The 25,935-nt window shown below is 41.9% G+C and overlaps 1 protein-coding gene across 15 annotated transcripts in view; it reads right to left on the reverse strand.

The window, feature by feature from the left end:
- The window catches only part of IL36G (interleukin 36 gamma), a 212,973-nt gene that overhangs the window by 30,416 nt on the left and 156,622 nt on the right, over window positions 1-25,935 (reverse strand). For 2 of the 15 annotated variants that reach the window (XM_054678189.2, XM_054678186.2), the window contains one exon: window positions 5,301-5,485. The exons of 11 other annotated variants lie outside the window; for them this stretch is intronic. The gene's annotated coding sequence lies outside the window, so the exon portion shown is untranslated. Of the gene's footprint in view, window positions 1-4,494; window positions 4,685-5,300; window positions 5,486-5,802; window positions 5,910-6,596; window positions 6,706-7,192; window positions 7,301-25,935 lie in introns of those variants that run through there. 2 more of the 15 variants (XM_063789407.1, XM_054678188.2) reach the window with 2 other exon arrangements.

Consider the following 25,935-nt stretch of genomic DNA (forward strand, 5'->3'; position numbering starts at 1 on the left):
GAAACTAAGGGAATTTCCCAGAGTTCAGCTCTCCTGTCATGTCATTCTGGAGCTAGAACTGGAAATGCCAGGCACTCTCATGTCAGGGACTCCATCTCCTGGGACTGGGAGCCTTGCCCTCTGCAGTCAGGCTAAAGGCATCCTGTAAGAGCAAAATTAGCCACACGTCTCAGGCAAGGTCCCTGTGGCATTTCTCAACTACCCCACCTAAGGCCACACCTGAATGGAAAGCCAGGCAGTAGAGCTCCCCTACCTAACACTCTTTCAGCTCCATCCACATGGGGAGCCACAGGGACTATGCAGACTGGTCTTTTAACTGAGGCAATCCTGGTTTCAGGTACCCTCAAAATGCAGTGGACTCCAGAACTGCCTAAGGAAGTAAAGAGGTGGGCAGCGATTTCTCCCAAATCTGAGCCCCAGATGCCAGCTTATCCCCTACCCTCTGCCCTAGGTTCCTGATCAGTGGTAATAGTTATTTTTATATCTTGTTTATACACCCCATCCTATCTGCTGTAGCCAAGCCTAAAAATTTACTGAGGTATAAGTTAACTACTAGAGTGAAATGAGTTTTAGGAGACAGACTTGAAGCACTAACAGCTTCAGGTTTACCTGTCTATAAGGAAGAAAAGCACAAAGAATGAGACAGAACCTTCCAGATAAGCTCATCCATGAGCCCCTCTTCCCAGCCCTGCAAAGAGTCTCCTGACTCAACGTCTCTTACTTTTCACCCTAATCTCCTTTCTGGCCTTGGAAGAACACAGTCCTTTCCTGCCATGGCCCCAATTCTATCACTTTTGGCTTCCAGTGTTTCTGTGACCCTAGGAAAGAGTGTGGTAATGCCAGGTGCACTTTTGTTCAAAGTCAACCTGAGCCAGTGCCACCTCACTTGAGTCTCCTCTGCCCTGTTAAAGATCCCCTCCACTACACATCAGTCAACATAACTCCTTTCTTGGGATGTTCACCACAAAACAGCATCCAAAATTCCCATCATTTGACCCCCCAAATCCCTTAAGCCTGAATTTCCAATTGGGATCCCTCTGTAAGCAGAATCCATGCTAGGAATTGCAAACAAAGGGAATTGAATAAAAGGAACTAGATACACGTGTGTTGGAAGGCCAAAGAAGATTAAGGGATTGCTGTGGTATCTCAGATAGTAAAAACTACAGGAAGGAAACAAAAGGGAACAAAAGAACCTAGGTCTCAAAGGAGCGCTTTTTTAGGACTTATCCCCAGATATGAGTCGGAGGTGAGGCGTTCTCTGCCAAATTGATGCTCAGACCTCTGAAAAGAGAGTACAGTCTGGTCAATGCTTGGAGCATGAAGGTGGAGGGGAGGGGTCAAGAAGAGGATGCTCAGAGGACTCACAGGACACAACTCTAACAGCTGAATTTTCTTTGGTTCAAAAGCCTGTGGGTACAGCTAGAACTTCCCACGCCCAGATGAAGGTTGCAAAAACTATAAAAGAGGGTGACATGTGTCCTCTTCAGCCTCCGCCCTCATTCCACTTGGTCCTGACCCTTCAATAGATTCCAAGCACTCAGAGAATCCAGCCCTTCCTAGAATTCCCAGCACTCAGCATACATCCTGAAGTCCCTAGTTTAACTGTTAGTGTGAATAAGTATCAGAGAAATTGGAGGGAGTAGGAGTGATGATGATAAAAGGGGAGAACTGAATCACTGGGGTTGATCAGTAAAGAGCAGAGATCACATCTGCTGAAGAAATGGCCCCGAACGTTTATCTTAAAGTGGAAGGGATGGATGTTATAATTACATGATACCCTGGCTGTACTTGAGAAAACCATCAATATTGATTCTGGTTATAAAAAGTAAAGAACATAGCGTTGCTATATTTTATTTATTACCATTGATTGTTTTATTTATTATCAATGATTTATTATCATGGAGAACAATGACAATGATGCTTATCATTAAGTGTGGCTTGAATTTAATTACCATAAGTACTGACAAGGCCAAATTCCCTAGATATGAAAATGATTTTAAGAAAACACTTAGTCCAGATTCTAATTTCCAAGCTCTATGACACTGTCAATCTACATTCATTTGGTAATAAGCCCTGCTACTAGTTTGTTCACTTAACATGCTCATTACCTTATTAAGTTGAGGGAATATCAATGAAATGCAGGTAGGGTAAGAGAACTTGATTACTGACCACCACTACAATCTCTAGAATCTCTACAACACCTTTTTCATGAAACCAGGCACACGATCATAACAAAGCAGAGGGAGCCATGGAGCAGTAAAGGTTACTCAGCCCCCACCTTTGCCAACCATAAAAAAAATCACCTTAGTAGTAAAATTAAACTTAGAATCTATAACTCCAGACTCCAAATGCAGAGCTCTCTGCTGGAGTCATAGGTCCTCCTTGGGGCCCCCAAAGAGGACCAAAGCCATGTGGCCTATTACCTATCAAGGGCTATCTACAAGCAGGCTGGCAACCTGGCCTGAAGATTGCCACTGGAAAGAAGTTGGCATTCATCTCGCTTAAATTGGTGGGGCAACATGGTGTGTACCATGAACCACAGAGACCAGTGTGGGGCCATTTGTACTCTAGTGGACTTGGGAAAATGCCAAGGAAGCTCTTGGCATAGGCTCTGTGGTAAAGCCTTTACCCAACGTAGATGGAATGATGTGCATGGACATGGCCGAAAGCCTCTGCTCCTCCACATAGCCCAAGCCCATTATCAAAGACTTGCTTCCTATGAGCTGATCCATTACATCTTCCTGAAGCTGGTTTCTATGAAACCCCAGACTTTGGCACATAGGCCAACACGCTATTTAAATGAAGGACAGAGTAACAAAAATAACCCCAAAACTACACATCAAAATGGCAGTAATAAATAGAAACATTAAAAGAGTTAAGACTAAAGAACCAAACCATATAGGACTATTGTAAAGGCATATTTCTCTAAATTTAAAACAGTTATTGGTTAAATTGTCATTTATGTGCAACAACAACAAAGAACTAAAGCAATAAAAAGCCTTAATTAGACAGCCCATAGTGCAACTCCTGAGAAAGGGGTCTAGGTTAAATGCCTAGAGTTTGAAATTCCTAGACAAAGAGCCAAATGACAGAGAACCCTTAGCCTTCTTTGCCCCAAATCACACAAAGTGCAAAATCCATATAAAAAAAAGACGATAAATTGAATATCACCCAAATTTTAGAATTTTGGACAAAACACATCATGAAATGAATTTAAAAAGACAGACTACCCAAGATAAAATATTTGTAACACATCTAACAAATAATTAATATCCAAAGTTTATAAATAATTCTTACTAAGCAGCAGGAAAAGTGCAAATAATTCCATAGAAAAATGAGCAATTGACGTAAAAAGTATTTCACTGAGTAGAAAATATAAATGTCCAATAAATATAAGTAATTATAGTAAACCACACTGGTAATTAGCAAGATGCAAATCAAAGCAATACTGAGATTCAGTTTCCACCCATTAGGAAGGCACAGATTAAAAAGATAGTAGGCAATAGTGTGAGACAATAGATTCATTCACCACATGGATGGCCGTGTGAATCATTGCAGACTTTTTGGAAAGCAATTTTGTACAGGCTATTAAAAATGTTAATGTGTTTACGCTTGGCCCCATATGTGTACTTATAAGAGTCTGTCAATTTAAGTTATTTTCAGCTTCAAAACCTGAAAAATCCTATTCAAAGTGGCTAAAACAATAAAAATATTTACTAGGTTACATAATTGGAAGTCTAGGATTATTAATTATCAGAGTTGCTGACCTAATAGTTGTATAAGGTGAGCAAGGACCAGTATTTTAAAAAATTCTCTCTGGTCTTAAGTTTAATTCATAACTTAAGGCCAGGTTTCTCCAAGGCCATTAGAGGGCTGCCTGTGTCAATCAGAACTGTATGCTCAGTCATTCACATCTTGTAGAAAAAAGGAATATCTCCCCTACAACTATCAAAGACTTTCTAGTCTATTTGGGCCAACTTGGGAGCCATGCTGTGTCAATTGGGGTGCTAACAAAAAAACAGATGACATGTTCAAATTTGGCAATTGGAGGTAAATGTCATGAAGGAGTTATTTATAAAGATATGGGTAGAGTACAGGGAAATCCCAAGGCATAGTACAGAAACTCAGGCTACTAAAAGTGGGGTATACCTCTGGCCGCCCCTAGGCCTGAAAGGACAAGAGGAGGTTACTAGAACCCAGAGAGAGAAAGAACTTTGTGAACAAGGCCACCTAATAGGAGCTGTGACCTTCATCAAGAAAAATAGCCTGCAGTGACCCCATAGGAAAGGAACCAGGGAATACAGTCATGCATGGCTTAATGACGTTTCACAGTGCAAACATCACAGAGTGTAGCCACAGCCTACCACACACCTAGGCTATATTGTACAGCCTATTGCTCCTGTACAAACCTGTACAGCATGATACTATGCAGTGAAATTGCTGACCCCTCAAAGTGATAAACATATGCATCTGAGGGGATAATGTTACATATACCTGCTGTGGTCAGGCACTCCCAAGACTGGACAAGAAAGCAAAGCCAAGGGCTGCTGAGATCATGGCTATGAACACTCCTGTGCAGGGCCATAAAAACCACAAAGAAACTGGCCATGGCGAGATGCCTGTAGAAGCTCTGCTCATGAGAACTCTGAGTCCTTTTTTCCATCTGGCATCGCCACCAGGAGCCCTACCAGGAAAAGAGCAATGAGAACCACCTCTCTCCAACCCCCTGCAAAATATATTTGCATGATTGCTAGTGTATGAAAGCCTTGCAATAAGCCATGAATTCATGAGCATCTAATTGGCCATTGAGTCACTGTGAAACCTCTTTCCCTCACCCCCACTCCCATTCAAGTTAGCACAAGTACGCTGATTTTAACCCGACATGACATTCCCATTCTCTAAGTTCCTTTCACTACACCCCCTTGGCCAAACCCAGAAGCCAAGGGCAACCAGAAGCCAGAAGGCAAGGAAGCCCACAGATGCAGGTCAGCCTCCTGGGCAGACAGCCAGGAGAGAAGCATGGAGGGTGGATTTGGAAAGGTAATTGGAAGTTATCCAGCATAGTCCATGCCTCTTGCCCCTCAGGACCATATTCTTCTTTCTTGGGAAAGACATTTGTGTTCCCCCTCACAGGTGAAATTCTGAGTCATCACATCAGGTCAATGTAGTCATACTCCTATCTGAAACTTTTAAAAGCCAGCCCCAGTGTTACTCATGTAAGGTGGTTAGAGAAAAAGGCAGGGATAGGGAGCAAACAGTTAAATAGAACATCGAGACTCCTTGATTCTGTAGTTACTCACCAAAGCCAAGTTTGGTAATCATAGCTACCTTCTTCTACCATCCATCCCATGTTCCGCTTACATTTGCCAGCACCTCTGCTGGATGCTGTTCTTCACCTTACAGTTGAGTCAAGCCTCCATTTCTGCGCAATCCAGGTCCTCAGTGCTCTTCTTTATTGGGTGCTTCCATTTTCCACTGACTGAAACTACCAGACATGAAAGAAGCAAGAGATTCCCTGGAGTAACAAGACATGTTCCGGGGGAACTCCTGGGCTCCAGACATAGTCCTATTTACCTCTACTGAGTAGCAGCAATCCAGTTTTCCCCCTGAGCAATTAGGATCAATCAGCCCAGCCAGTAAGGTGATCCCTTTCTGCCCATCTACATAAAATGAAACACTGCATGTTCTCATTTATAAATGGGAGCTAAACAATGGGTACATATGGACATAAAGATGAAAATAACAGACATGAAAATTCCACAGTGGAGTGGGGTGGGAGAAGGGCAAAAGTTGAAAAATCACCTGTTGGGTACAATGTTCACTGTTTGGGTGATGGATACACTAGAAGCCCAAACCTCACCATTATGCAATATGCCCAGGTGACAAAACTGCATGAGTGCTCCTTGAATCTAAAATAAAATAAAATAACCAAAAAAAGGAAAAAAAATTGTAATGATTTACTGGCATTCTCCACAACCCATGTAGTATCTGTACCAGCAGAATAGGCAAATTAAGTAGGGATATGAAATTAATACCCTAATATCTTTCAAGTCTGTGATGGTGACACTAACTCTAGTCACTCCCCCAGGGACGGAGTTTTGCTTTGGGTTTCTGGTTTATCATCTTGGCAGAGGGTCAGGAGAAATTCTAGGGGCTTCCCCTTGACCCTCTCTCCATAACAACTTTCACTTTATAAGAAGGAACCCAATGTGGACATCCTGCCAGTCACTAAATTTATCTTGTCGCACTGTACATTTTGAGCCCAAAGAAATAATCTCAGGCTGCCTCTTTAGACAAAATCAGTCCCAGAGTTCATCTGTCTCCTCTGCTTTATAATCCTCTGCTGTGATTGATGGACCATTGTGGCATTTTTTTGCCCCTGGAGATTTCCATCAATACAGAGGCAGTATCTGAAACCCCCAGATACTATTTCGCTCTCCCACTGCATAGCCCTGATAAATGGCCATAAGTATGTCTGGCAAAGGCTTGGGGAAAGATTCTTACTATATACCAGTCACCATGTATTAGTCTGCTCAGGCTGCCATAACAAAATATCACAGGCTGGGTGGCTGAAAGAACAGAACTTCATTTCTCACCATTCTGGAGGCTGGAAGTCCAAGATCAAGGTGTCAACAGTTTTGGTGTCTCCTAAGGGCTCTCTCCTTGGCTCACAGGTGGCCGCCTTCTCTCTGTTCTCACATGACCCTGTGTGAATCCCTGGTGTCTCTTCCTCGCATTGCAAAGTCACATTGGATTAGGGACCCACTTTATAGCCTCATTTTACCTTAATTACCCCTTGAAACACCCTATTTCCAAGTAATCACAGTAGGGTTTGGGGCATCAACGTATGAATTAAGAGGGGGGACAAAATTCAGACCATAACATGCCACTATGCAAAGTTCCTCCTCAAATGGACCTGGCCTTCATCTTAGGAATCCAGGGCTTCGGTCTTCCTTAGACCTGGAAATTGGGTAAAAAGCTATACATTTCCACTATAGTAATTTGAGTTCTTTTCTGTACACCAGACCTAAAAATCTTCCTCCCATATGTGTTAAGCAGCACCTTAGAAGCTTTTCCATGTATTTCATTTCTACAGACCCTGAGATGAATTTGTCATTGCCACAGGGTCCTGAAGTTCAAATACTCTATTTGGTATCCTGCCCCTGTGGTTAACTGTGATCATTTCACTCACGTTGTTTATGATGAGAGGTGTCACCATCTGGCCTCCTCCACTCTGCAATCCTGTTAATTCCCATCAAAGCTGAAAACCTGCGGCAGCACCCACACCATCACCTCCAGCCTAGAGAGGGAAGCTACCAGTGAGCTCTCCTGGATGCCGGTGTGCCCCTCGCCAATACATTTCTTCTTAGTCCCTTGGTCATCCTGAGGTGTGTGATTAATGGACAGCTATGTGGATTGCACATAAGAGATGTACTCCAGCATCTTCATCCCTGATTTTCCTTTACAGAAATCACTCAACCTTAGCAACATGTGAAAATCACCTAAGGATATTCTTTAAATCCCTCTGTCCACATGGCAACACAAACCACTTAAATAAGAATCTCCAGGGAGTCACTCAAGCATCAGTGTTTTTTAAAGCTCCAATTTTAAGGATCATTACATTATGTCAAAGAAATTATAGTATTTCAGCCTTACTGACTGTAAACCACCACCATATCTAAGCATCCATTAGTCAACCTAGCAGACAATAAACTAACATTACCTCCAGGTACTCAAATCAATTCGTTGCATCCCAAATCCCAGATGGGCCCACCCTTATTGACAAATTCAGCCCAATCTTGGTTGAACACATTTAGAATATATTTCCATGAACAATATCCGGTTGACGAGTTTCTTTAACTTTTTTGGAGTTTAGGCCATTTCCTTTCACAGTAGCCTTGTAAATTCCCTGTCAGTGCTCCATGGGGGTCATGAGGAGACCTCTTATTAGCCTGTGAGGCAACTTGGCTCAGGTGCAGACACTCAAATGCTTCACATGCAGTGCGAAAGGAGAGTGATTGTCTACCTCAGTTATCAATGGAGCCTCAAGGACATATGAAGGTTCAAAGTTCTCAACTCATATATGCCTGATCAAACGTCCCCATATGGTGTCTCAGAGTCAACTCCTTCCCCATCAGTGCCCTGACTTCGGCATAACAAACCTGGCAGGTTAAGTGATTAATCGGTCCTGCACAACTGTAGCACTTAGCAGGAAGCACTAAGCTTCATTTTCATTTATTTCTTCCCTGGAACTGCAAGAAATGAGGGATTCCTTCCGCCATGAAGTTTTGCTGATTGTCCACTTTGTTCTCAATGAGATATTCACAGTTTTTAATTTGTCTTTCTCTCCTGCATGGTCTCCAAACCTGTCCAAAGAAGCCAGCTGGCTCCATCATCTGTAAAATCACCATTGTCACCAGAGCACTTGACTTCCTGTTGCCCTACAATCCACCTGCACTTTATTTCCTGCCACCATGATAATGTAGTGTTACTACATTTTACATTCAGCTGTAAGAAATGTCACATTCGTTTACCTAAATCAAATTAAGTCTGCTCACTCAGTCCCCCACAGTGACCAACCTATAAAAGAGAAGGTAAATTTCAGTCATCACTGAGGTTCTCTCTACCACTGGAAAACTGAGGAAGGGTCTGGAGTCCACAGTGGTTAACATCATTGCCTCTGTTTTTTCTCCTACTCAATGTAACCATCCAAGGTTACTCACAAATTCACAAAAAGAGGTCTTCACCTCTGCTCTCAAGACCCAGAGGGCTGGGTTCTAGACTCAAAGGCCAATGTTCCCCAACTTTTTGCATTGTTTCAACATTGGGGAAAACTCGAGGGGATTCTAGAATGGTTATATAAGTTTTGTGGAAAAATGTATAATTTTTTAAAATTAAAATACAAAGTATTATGGAAAGCACTAAATATTGAATTTATATAAATATTCCAAATATTTTTCTAAATTTTTAGTGAGAAACTTGAGCTTGCTTCTGTGAGATATTTATTTTAAAACAGATTTGACACTTAAAATGTCTAATCAAGCCTTTTAAACCATGATCTATCTCTTCAAATTCTTCAGATGCCACCATCAATAAGAAACTTTGTTCACACAAGTAAGTGGTAGCAATTATCATTTTTTTTTCTTTTTTTGAGACGGAGTCTCGCTCTGTCGCCCAGGCTGGAGTGCAGTGGCGCGATCTCGTCTCACTGCAAGCTCCGCCTCCCGGGTTCACGCCATTCTCCTGCCTCAGCCTCCCAAGTAGCTGGGACTACAGGCGCCCGCCACCGCGCCCGGCTAATTTTTTGTATTTTTAGTAGAGACGGGGTTTCACTTGGCCAGGATGGTCTCGACCTCCTGACCTCGTGATCCACCCGCCTCGGCCTCCCAAAGTGCTGGGATTACAGGCGTGAGCCGCCGCGCCCCCGCCGTGTTTATCATTTTTTGCCTGATGAAATTTTCCTTGCCACTACTCTGGATGGTTTGATACATTTAAATTGTGCTTCCAGGGTACAATTATCCTTTAAATCTATACCTCTTTCCTTTCTTTTATTGACAAATATAATGTTACACTTTTCTGTCATTGCAGCCACACCACCAGTACACAGATCCCAACAGAGTTGTAATATTTTATTAGTTTCAGAGTTTCAATATTTTATCACTTTCAATACTTCATGTGCAGGAGTTTTATTTGGTACTTCTTTACAAAATAAATGATGTGCTTCCAAGCATTTCTTTTCAATAATTCTAATCAATGTTATTAACTGAGTAATACTAGTATCTGTTTATTCATAAATTCACAGGAAATGCTTTTTTACTTATTAGTCTTTGGAATTCTGTTGTTTGTATAAACGTCTTTCATGATGGCTTTGTGTCTACCAGTAGCACTATTGCCAAATGGCACCTTTTTCTTGTTCCTTTACTTCACTGGTCCGAAGCGTGGTACCAACAACTACCACACAGACTGGGAAATGAGCAATTTTGCCATGTGCCCTTAGCTATTAATGGTGGCACTCCATAACTAGCATCTTAAGCTCAATTTCATGAAAGAAATGTGTTTCTTATTTTGTACTTGCAGGCACTTTTTAAACTTGTAATCTTTTATCCATACTTTAAAATTAAAACAGAGTAATAGAACCCATAGAAGGAAATCAATACCCACGAGTCCATACTGATATAAATAAATAGTTAAATATAGAAATGGGGGGAGAAATAACAGCTCTTCCTTACAGAAAAATTTCAATTAATAAATGAAGAAGGAATTAGGGAAATACAACGTTACCATTAAGCAACCACAGTAATAATCATTACAGGCAATATCCAACAATAAATTCCAAAACCAGTGGGCAAAAGTTTGAGGAGATACAGGATATTAACATAGTCTCCAAATAGCTCATGCTATTTATAAATTACAAAAGGAAACACAACAACTGTATAGTGAAGAAACTCAGCAGACACCACCTTAGCCAAGTGATCAAGGTTAACGTCACTAGTAATAGGGCTTGTTGACATACTGGACTCCAATCTGATACACTGATAAGGACACATGACTTCTGCAGTATTCTTACCAAAAACAGAATTCTAATGTAATTAAGGAAAATGTCAGACAAACCTATTCTGAGAAACATTCTATAAAACAACTAACCAATACTTTCAAAATTGTCAAGGTCATAAAGACCAGGCGATGGTCACAGATTTGAGGAGACTAAGGAGATACAACAACTAAATACACAAATGGAACCATGGCATTCTTGATTGGATCTTGAAACAGAAAAATGATATTAGGAGGAAAAGCTGATGAAATTCTAATACATTCTGTAGTTTAATTAATAGTATTGTACCAATATTAATTTCCTAGATTTGATCATTATACTATGGTTAAGTTTTTAACATTAGAGGAATCTGGGAGAATGGTATATATGAACTCCACTGTTCATTCAACTTTTTCAGTAACTATTATTTCAAAATAAAGTTAAAAAAAGAAAACACAATGAATGTATTATAGTAGACTGCTAGAGTGTTTGGTTTGACATATTGATTGTTTTGATAATTTCCCATGCAAACAAGATATTTAGGCTAAAGAGGAGAAGAATTATCAGGAAAGGCAGATCCAAATGGAGAAATTCTTTAGTATATCACCTAATTGGTGATTTACATTTTTAATTTCTTCTTGGTTTTCTCCAAACAAAACAAACAGTGGTCACGTTATAAACCTGAGACTCCCAGCTTTAATAAAAAGTTATCTATTATACTGGCCAGAAAATAAATATCCATAAAACAGTATGTCTATTTATATATAAAGTACATAAAGGCCTTTATGGCTTCAGATAATTCCTAAAAATTTAGGTTTTCTCTATTCTTAAGGACATTTCAAAGCAAATTGAATAAAATATTTGAAAAACTTAAAATATGATAATAAATTTGTTTAATTCAACAATAGAATTTCTAAACTACTCACAAGATTTAAATACAATAAGAGTTTGGACAATGTTTTGAAAATATAAACAATATTCTGAAGCCCTAAGGCTATCAGTCCCCCACTTAATGATTTAATTAATATGTCTCTCTACTTACTCTTTCTTTTCAAAATTGACTTAGCTTTTTGGAGATCTTCAGAATAAGTTTATTGAGTTTCTTAAAGAACTCAACTGCGGGATCATATTAAACTTACAAATTAATTTGGGAGAAATATAAGTACATGATAATACAGTTGGCCCTCTGTATTCATGGGTTTCACAACTGTGGACTCAACTAACTGTGGATGAAAAATATTTGGGAAAAAAAGAATGGCTGCATCTGTACTGCACAAGTGTGTGCTTTTATTCTCGTCATTATTCCCTAAGCAATACAATATAACAACTATTTATATAGCATTTACGCTGTATTAGGTATTATAAGTAATCTAGAGATGATTTGAAGTATACAGGAGGATGTGCTTAGGTTACATGCAAATATTATGCCACTTTATATAAGGCCCTTGAGCCTCCTCAGATTTTGGTATCCATGGCAGTCCCGGAGTCAATTCTCCTGCAACATCTCCATTTGTTCAGATTCTCTTCTATATCATGTTTATATCAGAAAATCTACATAAGATTTTTTAATGTGTTCATATAGGTTTTGTGTATTTTTGGTTGTTAATACCTAGATATATGCAGTATTTCTTGCTATTATGAGTAGTGTTTCTTTACCATGTATTCTAGTTGGTTATTGCTGACAGAGAAATGTTGCTGGTGTTTCTAAGTTACCTTGTTTCTAACAACCTTGCTGAACTCTTATTAGTTCTCATAGTTTTAAATTAATCTTTCTTCATTCTGATAACATAATCTGCAAATAATGACAATTTTATATCTTTCTTTCCAGTGCTTATATCTCTCAGTCCTCTTTATCCCAAAGTATTTTCCAGGATCTCCACTATAACATTAAATAGTAATAAGAATTTCTGTCTTGTTACTGATCTTAAGGAGAATAAATTTAAATTTCCTCTGTCAGGTTTTATGCTTGATATAGATTTGTGATATATAGCCTTTCACAGGTTAAAAAAAATGCTTTCCTACTAGTCCTAATTTTTTTAAAAAATCATCATAAATAGATGTTGAACAGTATCAAATGCTTTTTCTGCATCTATAGAGATAATCATATGGCTTTTTACTATTTATTAATGTAATGAATTAGACCAATTTTCTAATGCCAACTCTTTCTTGTATTTGTAGGGTAAATCCTAAGGGATCATAAAATACTTTTAATACATTGTTAGATTTGAAGAGTTAACACCTTATTTAGAATGTTTTTAGTCACATCCATAAGTGAAATGGTACTATAGTGTCTGTTACTATTATATTTTTCTGGTTCTGAAATCAAAATTATACTCACCTCATACAGTAAGTTGGGCAACTTTTGTTCTTTTTTTCTGAAACAATTTGTGTATACAAGAAATTAACTGTTCCTTGAAAGTTTGATAATAATCATCCAGAAAATTATCCCCATCTAGGGCTTTTAGGAAAAGGAGACTCTAGAATGCCATTTCGGTTTCCTTGATGTGTGTTGGCCTCTTTCATTTAGGCTTTTGAATTTTTTAGGGCATTTTTTCACTATACTTTTTTTTTTTTTTTTTTTTTTTTTTTTTGAGATGGAGTCTCACTCTGTCACCCAGGCTGGAGTGCAATGGTGTGATCTCGGCTCACTGCAACCTCTGCCTCCCAGGTTCAAGCGATTCTCCTGTCTCAGCTTCCTGAGTAGCTGGGATTACAGGCGCACACCACCATGCCCGGCTAAATTTTTGTATTTTAGTAGAGATAGGGTTTCACCATGTTGCCCAGGCTGGTCTTGAACTCCTGAGCTCAGGCAATCCACCCGCCTCAGCCTCCCAAAGTAATCCCAAATCACGCTGGGATTACAGGCGTGAGCCACCGCACCTGGCTGTTTTTAAATATCTATTGATTCTGTAGTCTTGCCAGTGCCCTAATGTCAAACAGAACATTTGAATAAATGGCTCTTTTCCTAATGACACCCACCTTTTCTTCACTAAATGATTCTAATATAGGTCCAACAAGGGTTGACCCAGAGATAAATCTAAGTGAGAAAACTATGTACAGTGTGTTCAAAATCACTTCTCTGATTCAAAAATGTTGCTATTGCTAATGAGGTAACCTCCCCAACCCATGTTTTTTCTTCAATTTAACTGACCTCTCTCCTGAAAATAGGCTTCTAGTGAACTCATCCTAATTCTTGGTCATATATAGCTAGACAGGCCTGAATTTCAGGTTAGATTCAAATTAGAAGTCGCAACAATACCCACATTTTAGAATTGAACAAATAGGAGTGCAAAAAGTTTCTCACTGTCAGGCAACCTTTCTACTTTTCCTAGTCCCTGATTCCTTCCTTGACCCAGGAAATGTCCTGGGGGGGAAGATATTAAGACAGGTGGCTCATGGGGAGCCTGAGAGACAAGCTTCTAGAAGGCCATTGCATATTTAAAGAATTAGAAGGAGGAGAAAGCTGGATCAAATCTTCTAATCACACAATAAACCAGGGACTTAACCTGGCTGGCTCAGTTCACTTTGAAACCACTCAAAAGGAAAGAATTTGGGGGCAGTAAAAGTCACTGTGTAACCATTATTTTTGATGTGAAATTCACTTCAACTTAATATGTATCAGTACCTCACTTACCAGACCTGGATTAATTATATCTGTTCATTCCATCACTCATACATGTTTCCACTGGAATGATCTAATACATTGCTACTCAAAGTGTGGTCCATGTGTTACAAGTGCAGAATGTCAAGCCCCACTCCAGACCTACTGAATCAGAATCTGCATGCGTTTTTGGTAAGACCCCTAGATGATTAATACATGGAGTTTTTAGAAGCACTGCTCTAGCACCCATTTCAATCCATTAGTCGCTATGAAAGGACACTTATTCAGGTGGCCATACACACTGTGTGCAGAGGGCAAGGCTGCACACAGAGACATTTCCCTGGCAGATGAAGGCAGCCTCAGGGATGGAAGCTGAGGCTCACATTGTTCCATGTCACTACTGCTAATCTCTCTGCACTATTTCCCAAAATCCCAACCTAGGAAACAAGAATAGAAAGGCTGGAGATGAGAGACTCATTGTTTAGCTCTGATTCTGCTGCTAAATGTCAATGAAGCCCTCTAGAAGTCACTTTACTTCTCTGTGCCTTTGTTTATTTACCTGTAGCTGAGGAAACCATCTCTGTAATCACTTAGAGCTCAAACTGTCAATGATTCTAAACAACCATGATGCAACTCAATGACTCCCAACTCTGAGTAATTGCCACTTTGATTTTAGTGTCCATCAACAGAGATGAAGGGTTGTGATGTAAGTAACAATCACTCCATTTTACCATTCTGTGCTGTCACTGGTCCACTATATTTAGCCCCCAGTATTATTTAAGTTTCTGCTACAATAATGCTACGTAAACAAACCCCAAACGTCAGAGACTTATACATGTTTATTTCACTTTCAGGTCTGTAGGTAGCTGCAGTTCAATTGACCTCATGTGGGCTCAGCTGCCCTTCAGCCTTTGAGTCAAGTTCATTATTCTCCATGTTTGTATTCTAGGACATGGGCTGAAGGTACAATCCAGGTTATTCTCTCTTCATGGCCAAGGGAAGGAGTTCTGAGGGAGCTGGCATAGGCTCACCATGCTTCCCAAGGCCTTAGCTTGGGACTGGCTCCCAGTTACTTCTGCCCACGTTCCCTTGGCAAAAAAGTCACATGACTAAACCCAAAGTCAAAAGGACAGGGAACTACAGCCCATCAGTGGGGAAGAGAAGCCATAGCAAGAACGGGAGAGAAGGAATCCTCATAGGCGTACACACACACACACACACACAAGGCATAATCATAAAGCAAACTAAGGAGCCACCTAATATCCTTGTGGGCTTTGGTAACTTATATAGACACAAAATGGGGATATAGCTGGGAACGCTGGCTAACTCAAATGTGAGAATCAGATTATTTCTGGACATGCCTGGTCCAGCTATCTGTGGACTCACTAGAAGCCTTCCCCAGAAGGATATGAGGAGCCTTCTAAGAGAGAAATCACTCTAAGGGAAGACAAAACAAGGCTTGGTGAGGTTAACCCAGTGACAGCATCTCAGTTATTAAGCAAAAGAAGGGATTTTGAGTTTACTATGCTCTCGGTGACTCGATCTCTGTGACTTGGATTTGCCTCCTGAAGCAGCTCCCATTGGCCTCCCATCTAAGCATCCCTTTCCAACCACACCGTGGCCACCATGCAAGTTGGTGCTGTGAAGACGCAGGTGCCTCAGGCACCACAGCTGGCCAGCCTCTGCAAAGCAGCAGCAGCAGCAGCAGAAGCCTCAGCAAGAGCAGAGGAACAGCAGGAGTGGACTCGTTGTGAGTCCATGTCTACACTCAAAGACGGGGCACCTTACAAGGCTGAAAGGTAACCCCATCTGTAACCCATGGGCTGGTGAGACCTGACATGGAATTTATTTTAAGGTCCACTCAGAATTACTGTGAATGTAAAGCACAATGTATATCTATGTAAAGACTGATTACTATCCCAGGGGCTAGGCCCAAATGACATTTGCGGGACAATGGCAGTGACACTGACAAAGGATGGATGTAGACCACAGGTTTGGGAGCCACCTGTGAACTGTGGTCAGCCAGCAGGACTCCACAGCCTGCTTCAGAGCCGTTGGAAGGATATTCTGGAGGTAAAGCAACTCACTCTTACACTCAAATATTCCCTGAATGCCTCCCATGACCCAGGAGCTAGATTGGACAATGAGAACTAAGCCTTAGTAGAGCTATCCAGAGATGCTGATTTCCTTGATGCCACTGGGGAACTTGGAAATAAAAGTACCTGGAACATGCCCTTTAAGCCTCTGCCATGGATACCAAGTTTCAAAAGTAGCTGGAAAGAAAGTCAGGCAGCATCAGAATGACGCTGGGCACCCTACCCAGGAGGTGGCTTAGACAGTAGGACAAGCAATGGGAGAGCCTAGTCAACCCAGTGTGAAAACCCTTTAGGCCATGTGGGATCTGTCAGTTCAGTGAGATTGCAGACCAGAGGGTGAGCCTAGAACATTAGTAGGTAAAGCAAGGAACAGAAAGAGGTAATTGCCCAAAGATAACTTTTCTTGTTTCAACCTTTTTTGGGATTATGGTAAAACCTGAGAGGGTGGAATCAAGATTTAGTCACACACTAGCTGTGAAACTTTGGAGACAGATCTGAGGCCTTGTCTTAATTTAGATTCTAGGCATAGTCCACACAAGGACCTTGCTGCCATCTTCCATATGCTGCAAGGTTGCATCTGACCCCTTGTGAGGGTCAGCTGGATCCAAGTTTGTTGGAGAACCTGATATCGGATTCAGGTTCTCAGCACAGGGTAGGGCCTGAGGCTGGTTTTTTCCCCAGCAACAGCTGCCGGTGAGGAAGTAGAACCTTCTTTCCAGTTGCCCTATGGAAGTTCTTAGTGCCTTCTGGGGAGGAGTCAGGGCCCCTGCTCACCTGACAGCTTGCTTTTCTTAGCCTTCTTTGCATCTGTGTAGATGGGAGGGAAACAGTTACAGGGCTGACCAGCTACAGACAAGGCCTCCTGCCTCTGGGACTCAGTTGGGAAGAGATTGGGACAGGAAAGCTCTGGGGCCAAGTCCCCCAGGATGCTATTCTCCTCTCTAAAAACCAGCACATCTCTCCCCACAGAGCCCAGTGCTTGGTGACTGTCCCCAGATCTCAAGGATTCCAGGTCAATTTGAGAATTGCCCCACCTACTGGGAATACAGCCATTAGCATCATCCATAGTCTCTAAACAGCTGTGCTTAGAACTGTGTTCTCAAACTTCTAAGACTCCATGCCCTTTGAGAAAATAATCAACAAATACTTTTGAACACCTGCCATGTGCCAAGTACTGTTCTAGGTGCTAGAAATACACTACAAAAAGAAACGTTCCTTCCAGAGATTACATGGGTATTGATGAAGTAAACAAAAAATAGTAAAATTAGAACTATAAAGTAACTAATCTATTTTATTTGAATGTAACAAGTGCTTTGAGAAGAAAGCAGTGGAGAGGGATAAGAAGGCTAGGGGTGGGGGTGCATACCCTGAAATCTTGAAGAGGTGGTGTGGGAAGACCTCCCTAGAAGGTGATTTTAAGCAACGACTAAAAGGAAAAGAGGGAGAAAAATCATGTGAACAGTGAGAGAAGTGCATTTTGGGCAAAGAAAAGAGCAAATGCAAAGGCCCTGAAGCAGCAGCTCGCCTGGTGTGGACAACATGCAAAGTACCCACTGCCCACACCCTCTTCAAGGAAGAGCTCCCTGCCTAGTCACTGGAGCGGTGACTTAAACCAGGAGGGTGTCTAATTTACCTTAGATAGTCTCACAATGGCAGGTCCTACTAAAGGCAAAAAAAAAAAAAAAGAAAATTCAAACTGACCTGGCGGTTTAACATTAAAATGCTTGCAGGGAGCGAATGTTCCAAGAAATAGGGTCAGCTGCCAATGGCTCACTAGCACCCAAGCATCCAGTTACAAGCACTCAGCTCACAGCCCACCTGCACGCAAGCATCTTGTCTGCAAGCATTCAGCCTAAGCAGCCCTACTTCATACGTAGCCCTTGCCTCTTTGCAGACAGCCTTCCCCTCTGCTGTATTGCCCGTTGCTCCCTTGCAACGTATCTCTCCTTTTCTCTAAATAAATCTGCCTTTCTAAATTCAATATTGTCTTGATTAATTCCTTTATCACCACGCGCTGGCCTCACACAGCCATTAACCAAGACAAGTTGCATCCCCAGAGATATTTAACCCGAGGAAAAAACGGCCACAAGGTGGCGCCACATTACAGAGAGGGAACAGATGGATTTATCTTGCACGTAGTCCCCAGAATTGCTCAGAGGCTAGCTGCAGATGCTCACCAGGTCATTTTATTAGCCTTCTAATAACACAATTCTACATTTTATACTAACGAAGTTTGGGGCCCAATTTATTGCCTAATTTGGGATTTTAAATGTTAAACCACTGAGACTAGAAAAGATCCCTAAGGAGGCAGATATTGATAAAGGAAAGAGAAGGGCCTTCAGCACATGCTAATATTTGAGCAGGGTTTCTTGATCTTGGCACCATGGATATTTTGAGCTGAATAATTCTGAGTTATGGGGACTGTCCTGGGCATTAACGGCATCTCTAGCCTCTCCCCACTAGATGGCAGTAGCAACACCCTAAAACACAACCATAGACCTCTCCAGATATTGCCAAATGTCCCCTGGGGAGCAAAATCACCCCGTAGTGGAGAAGCAATCATTCAGAGGACAGAGGACGCAGCAAAATCAGAAAGGAGACCAAAGACAGCGGCTAGAGGGGAGGAAACCAGGAGAGTGCGTATAGTGGAGCCAATGGCGGAAAGGTCCCAAGGAAGAGTGACCAATTGCATCCAACAGTGAGTGCCTAAAGGTAGGATGGCTGTATATCTGCTTTCCTAAGACGGCCCCAGTTTATGCCTCTTGTCCAGGTACAACCATTTCTTAGGAGTGTTGCAGTTTGGATCATTTATGTGCTCACATGACTCACAAGTCAAATAAGAGGAGAGCAGAGACAGCAGTGGGTTTGGCCACGTGCAGTCTGGTGATGACCTCAGCAAGGGAAGTTTAGGTGCAGTGGCGGAGACTACAGCCACTTTGGTGTGTACTTTGGGGGCAAGTTTAAAATAGAACAGGAGAAATTATAGAAAGGGGGGTCTCTATAACACTTCCTATGGGTTTTGCTATAATTAAGGATAGAGCAACATGAGAAAGATAGATGGAGAGGGTGGTGGAGATGGGAGGAACAGCTGCATGCTTTGTGCCAGTATGACTGGTCTGCTGAAGAGGAACCATGTTGTTGCCGGAGCATGAGGGGACTTGCTAGAGGCACGTCCTGAGCAGGTGAGAGGGTACAAGATGAGTGCATAAGTAAAAAGGACTTGGATGGAGTATAGTCAGCCCACCCCAAGTGACAGCAGGAAAGGCCTAGATTGGGGGGTGCCATGCTGGCAGATGGGCAGAGTGGTGGCAGTGGGTGGGATTTATGTTTGCTTCTGTGTTTCAAGTGAAATAGCCAACAAAGTCATCAGCTGAAAGTGACGTGGAGGTGTTGGAGGTTTGCAGAGAGAGAAGAATATGTGAGATACTCACCTAGGAACCCAGGAGACTGAAGGAACTAAGGAAAACATATAATGTGTTGCCAGGCAGCACTGAGGCATATGCAAGGCTGGAGGTTGGAAACGTATATTGACATACAGGGCCCTGTGCATGTGTGGATTTTTCCAACCTCCATCAGCCATGCGTGTGTGGGTGCCGGCACAGAGCAGGGGTAAGGCTGGACTCAACCAGGGCTGTGGTTTTGCCACATAAGGGTGATGAAGTAAAAGGGGCAGAAGTATTGACAGTGGCTGCAAGGGAGTGATTCCAACAGGCCTTGGAATTTCATCTGGGTAATAAAGGAATGAGAACCCTAGTGGAGTGAAGAATGGTGAAAAGGTAGATGACTTAATGGATTGCATGGATCAAAGGATTTTTTGACTCAGGGGATAAGAATGAAGAAGTTGGAATGTGAGGTCACAGATTAGGATATTAGAAACTAGAATTAAGGAGGGGCTGGAGTTACTGGTAATGATCTGGCAGTAAGTGGCTAAGCTGGGGGATCATTACAAGGTTATTGGAGGGAAGAAAATTAAAGACCTGAGAGGCCGCCTTATTAAAAAGAATGTCTATGTGTGGATTGAACCATCAAGGATTGGGACAGGGTTCTGTTGCAGCAAGTGACAGTCACCCTCCAAGAAATGAAGGGGAGGGACAAGAAGATGGTGAATGACTGCCATTAAGAGGACACACTAGAGGGCGGTGGGAGTTGGAGCTACAGCAGTGAATTGGAGGAGGAAGAATGATCTGGAAGCATCAAGGAGGACCTTACTCCATCCCTGGGCCCTGTGACATAAGGGTTAAGGGAGGAAAAAAGACAGCCACCCCTGGAAAGGACTGAGATAAAGCAGTATTCTCAGGCAGAGCCAGGTTTCAGTAAGAGCAGGAGGGTGAACGGAAGGGTTAAAGAGGAGGTGCAGAAACATGCTGAGGATGAACCAAGCATTCCAGAGACACCCTGAAAGAGCCCCTGGAGGTGGAGAGGAGTGGATGGAATTGGAGCAGAAGATGCAAAAAGCCATATCAAAATTACAGTGCAAGAGATGACAATGGCCTGGGTGATTGATGCAAACAAGGATAAAGAAAATAATCAATTTCGCTCCCATTGTCAAAGACAGATAGCAGCAGCAAGAGTGTAAGTCTGAGGAAGGTCATATTCCCTCCTCCTACAACATAGCACACACACTTACAAAAGCAATACACAGACTCCTGGCCAATGGACTTCAAAACTGAGGAGGATCATTAAATCTAAATGTTCACCGCTGCATGAAATCTCCCTGGGTCCTGCCCTCCCTTCCCCACCCTCCTCCACTTGGGCCGGGGCACAGCAGTGATTCTCTCACCTCTCAGAGTGAGCCAGTGTTGGCTGCATTGACGGCTCCAGATACGCAAACAGGGCAGATATTCCTGGACCAGGGTGCACAGAGTGAGGCTCCAACGCACCCTATTAACTGCATGAAGGATGAATGAGCCTCTGGTATGGGCTGGGACAGAGAAGGGGATTCAAGGGGCCCAGGAGGGTTTGGGTGGAACCTACCAGGAGCGGCAGTACAGACTCCTTGGGAAGGTGGCCAGGATTTAGCCACATTCACCAATAGGATAATCTGGAGAATTTCCTAGCTTGAGTTTCTGGGAGAAAGCAGATTTCTGGATTATCTGGTGACAGGTAACAGGGCCGAGTTCATCCACAGCCACCTGCAGTGTTAGCACCTTAAGCTGAGTTCCTTGCACCAGGATGCTGTCACGCCCAGTCAGTGTGAGAAAGTTCTTGGCTGAAGGACTGAAAAGCTTGGGTAAGTGACTTCACCTAAGCCTCTATCTCTTGCTCCCGTAAGTCAGGGCTCATTGTGGCTCCTTGCAGGCTTGACTTCAGGGTTAACAGAGAAAACGAAGGTACAAGTGCCTTGTGAACTCTGAAACTCCAAACCAGTCATTCTCAAAGTGCCGTCCACCAGTCCAGCACATCAGCATCACTGGAAGCTTGTTTGAAATGTAAATTATCAGGTCCTCCAGAGCTATGTATGAATTAGAAACTCTGGGAATGGGGCCCTGCAATCTATTTCAACAGGTCCTCCAGGTGATTCTGATGCAAGTTAAAGCCTGAGAAACTCTGTCCTATACAAATGGATGTCAACTCAAGCTGCTCTTCAGAATCACCTATAGCGCTTGTTCACCTGAATCCCTGAGAATGGAGCTTCAGGACTGCTATTTCTCAAAGTTTGCCTGGTGATCCTGAGATGGGGTTTGGGGGACAGAGATCCAAGGTGCTACCAGGTGTGAGGAATTGTTAGAAGGCAAACCTGGCTGTCATCTAGGGTGCTTAAAGGGTACAGATCCTAGGATTCTGCCTCTTACAGCTGAATCAGACTTTCCTAGAATGGGATTGCTGTCCAATGGCATGCCTCCTGGGTGACTCTGATGTACAGCCTGGGCTGGGAACCACCAGAGGATTATCTTCCAATGTCAAGCTGACAAACTCGCTTAAGGCTCTGAGTTTCACACTTGATTTTCTAGCCCCTGTCCTTCCATGGATCACCTGCCCCCTTCCCTCCTAACCAGGAACACAGTCAGCGGATGCACTAATGTGGCCTCTGCTTGGCTGCAGGGAACAGGTGGAAATGTGGCCATAGGTGTGCAGGGCTGCCTGCCATGTATTAATAGCTACAGATTTGAAAGATCCAAGGACAAGAGACTAGAAAAAAATTTAAAACAGCCAAGCATTGGCCCAGTAATGGCATTTCAGAAATCCACCAAAATATTAAGATGCTTTTTGAAAAATATCCAGAGCACTCATGTAAAAGTGCGTAATTATTAATAAAAGCTAACATTTGTTGGGTACTTCCTGTGGGTCTGGCACTAGGCTAATTATGTTTTTAAGAGTTGGCTCAAATGCTCCCTGTCCTAATTACGTGAAGAGATATAATTATTAGCTCCATGGTATAGATTAAGGAGAGGTTACATAAATAAAAAGGAATGATATTCAAATTAGTAACCAGAGCCCATGCTCTTAAACACTATGCTATTATTTGTGGACTCTTACATAGGTGGCAAAAGTCAAAGGCTAGATTGACTTCTGTCCACTTCCAGCCAAGATGAAGTACAAGATTCAGATACGCCCTTCCGCATTAAACAACTTAGGAATCAGACAAAATATACAAAGCATTGTTTGTTACACATTGGATAACAGACAGCACTAGATAGTCGTGTCTGAGAAAAGCGGTGAAATGAGCTGAGTCTTAGAATTGCCCCAGTTTACTAAGGGGCATAGTAAGGGCATAGCTGCAGCACAAAGAAGCAGAACCCAACAGAGACTGGCGTTCACCTGAGTTGAGAAAACCAAGTTGAAAATGTAGGAACACTAACACAGATATGTAGGCAAGAGTATCAGAGAGGAGATAGTTGTAGGGAAAAAGAGAGCTTTACAGAGAGACAGCGAGAGCTCCAGAGACCTGCAGAAGATTGCCCTGACGTCACTAGCTGAGTACCGATCAGTGCATACATGTAAGGATATTACTCAATATGTGGAAAAGAACAGAAGGAATGATGTCCAAAGCTCACCCAAAGACAGGAATCATTTATGTTTCCACCAGCCAGAGTGGAACAACCTTGTAATGCATATGGAGTACTCAAACGAATATTTCCTCAATAATAAGTTCAAATTAACTGAGACTAAAGCCTGCCCGCTTTGTCTGGACCTGCCTAACAAAGCTTTGAGGGAAGCCTCAAAAGAATGAAACCGTGTCCAAGTAATTTAACTGTGTCCCAGAAAAAAATTCAAGAATATTTAAATAAATATTAAAATACGATCAAACCCAGCAAGGTTAAATTCGAAATGTCTGGCATCCATTAAAAAATTACCAGCCTTGAAAATTGGCAGGAAAATATTATTCATAATGAAGAGAAAAAGCAATCAACAGAAACAGGCCTAGAAATTATACATATGATAAAATTAGCAGACATTAAATGGTTATGATTAATTTATTTTGTATGTTAAAGAAGGTAGAGAAGAGCATAAGCACATTAAAGAGAGACAGGAAAGTCCCAGTACTCACACAGGGCCAGGAGCAGTTTTCACCAGTCAGGTGGGAAAACTTCATATTTCATGGAGCATTGGTAGAGTACACAGTGTCTTGCCTTAGTAGAGGGATAAATGCTGTTCTGTTCCCGCCTAACCCATCTTGAAAGAAAATCTGAAAGGATCAAACTGTATTCAAGTAACCTAATCACATCCTAGCACACAGCTCGACTAGTTATAAAAACACAAAATATTAATATCTAGAAACACAAAAATAATATCTAGCACCCAACAAGGTAAAATTCACAATGTCTAGCATTCAACTGAAATTTTCTAGGCCATCAAAGAAGCAGTAAAATATGACCTATAAGGCCGGGCACATTGGCTCATGCCTGTAATCCCAGCACTCTGGGAGGCCAAGGTGGGTGGCTCACCCAGAGGTCAGGAGTTCAAGACCAGCCTGGTCAACATGGTGAAACCTCATCTCTACTAAAAATATAAAAATTAGCCCAGCATGGTGGCGGGCGCCTGTAATCCCAGCTACTCAGGAGGTTGAGGCAGGAGAATCGCTTGAACCTGGGAGAAGGAGACTGCAGTGAGCCGAGATCGCACCATTGCACTTCAGCCTGGGCAACAAGAGCAAAACTCCATCTCAAAAAAATACATATATATATATATATATATGACCCATAAAAAGGAGATAAATCAACACTTCAAAACTGACCCAAACTTGCAAAGATACTATAATTAACAGAAAAGGACAGTTTACTAAGTACTCCGTATGTTCAACAAGTGAAAGATTAAACATATTAAGTAGAGATGTAGAAGATATAAGAAGATCCAAAATGAACTTTTAGAGTTGAAAACTACAATATTTAAGATAAAAATACACTAGGTGGGATTAAAAGTAGATTACACATTGCATAAGATAAAAAAAATGAGCCTGAATAGAGCACAGTATAAACTATCTTAAACAAAAACACAGAGAGAAAAAATAACTTTAGAGACTTAGCTCTTATCCTCTATTTGTTTTTAAACAGAGGATAAGGGGCAGAAAAAATGTTTGAAGAAATCATGATTTTTAAATTTCCAACTGAGATAGGAATAGCACTGGGTAGTCACAGGAGGCTGGAAAGACCCAAACAGCAGTTAAAACAGGAACTAGGCAAAGAAACCAAAGGATAACAGTAAACCTAAAATAAGGGAGAGAAAACAGCCAAAATGCTGATCCAGGAGACATGTCCGTGACTCTTGCGCACATCCAAACAAAGGAGAAAGGGGGTGATAACTCGGAGGTCCCTATAATCCTGTCCTTTTCCAGAATACCTTATGACTATTTCACTTCCTAACTAAAGAAACGCTCATAACACTAGAAACCAAAATTCTCTTGTGTGTGATTCATTCTTACAAGCATGCCCTTCTCTCTTAAGAGAGAGCACTTCTATTGCAAATAATGCTGCAATGAACATACGGGTGCATGTATCTTTGTAATAGAATGATTTCTATTTTGGGGGGTATGTACCCAGCAATAGGATTGCTGGGTCAAATGGTATTTCTGGTTCTAGATCTTCGAGGAATCCCCACACCGTCTTCCACAATGGTTGAACTAATTCACATTCCTACCAACAGTGTGAAAGCATTCCTATTTCTCTGCAACCTCGCCAGCATCTGTTATTTCTTGACTTTTTAATAATCGTCATTCTGACTAGCATGAGAGACAGTATCTCGTTGAGGATTTGATGTGCATTTTGCTAATGATCAGTGATGTTGAGCTTTTTTTCATATGTTTTTTGGCTGCAAGAATGTCTTCTTTTGAGAAGTGTCTGTTCATGTCCTTTGCCCACTTTTTAATGGGGGTTTGTTTTTTCTTGTAAATTTGTTTAAGCTCCTTGTAGACTCACAATAACAAAGACATGGGATCAACCTAAATGTCCATCAATGATAGAACGGATAAAGAAAATGCGGTACATATATACCATGGAATACTATGCAGCCATAAAAAAGAATGGGATCATATCCTTTGAAGGGACATGGATGAGCTGGAAGCCATGATCCTCAGCAAACTAACGCAAGAACAGAAAACCAAATGTTGCATGCTCTCACTTATAAGTGGGAGCTGAACACTGAGAACACAGGGACACAGAGAGGGGAACAACACACATTTGGGGCCTGTCAGGGGTGAGGTGGGGGAGAGAGAGCATTAGGAAAAATAGCTAATGCATGCTGGGCTTAATACCTAGGTGATGGGTTGGTAG

Source organism: Pan troglodytes, chromosome 12, assembly GCF_028858775.2.
Source record: "Pan troglodytes isolate AG18354 chromosome 12, NHGRI_mPanTro3-v2.0_pri, whole genome shotgun sequence".
Taxonomy (NCBI): Eukaryota; Metazoa; Chordata; class Mammalia; order Primates; family Hominidae; genus Pan; species Pan troglodytes.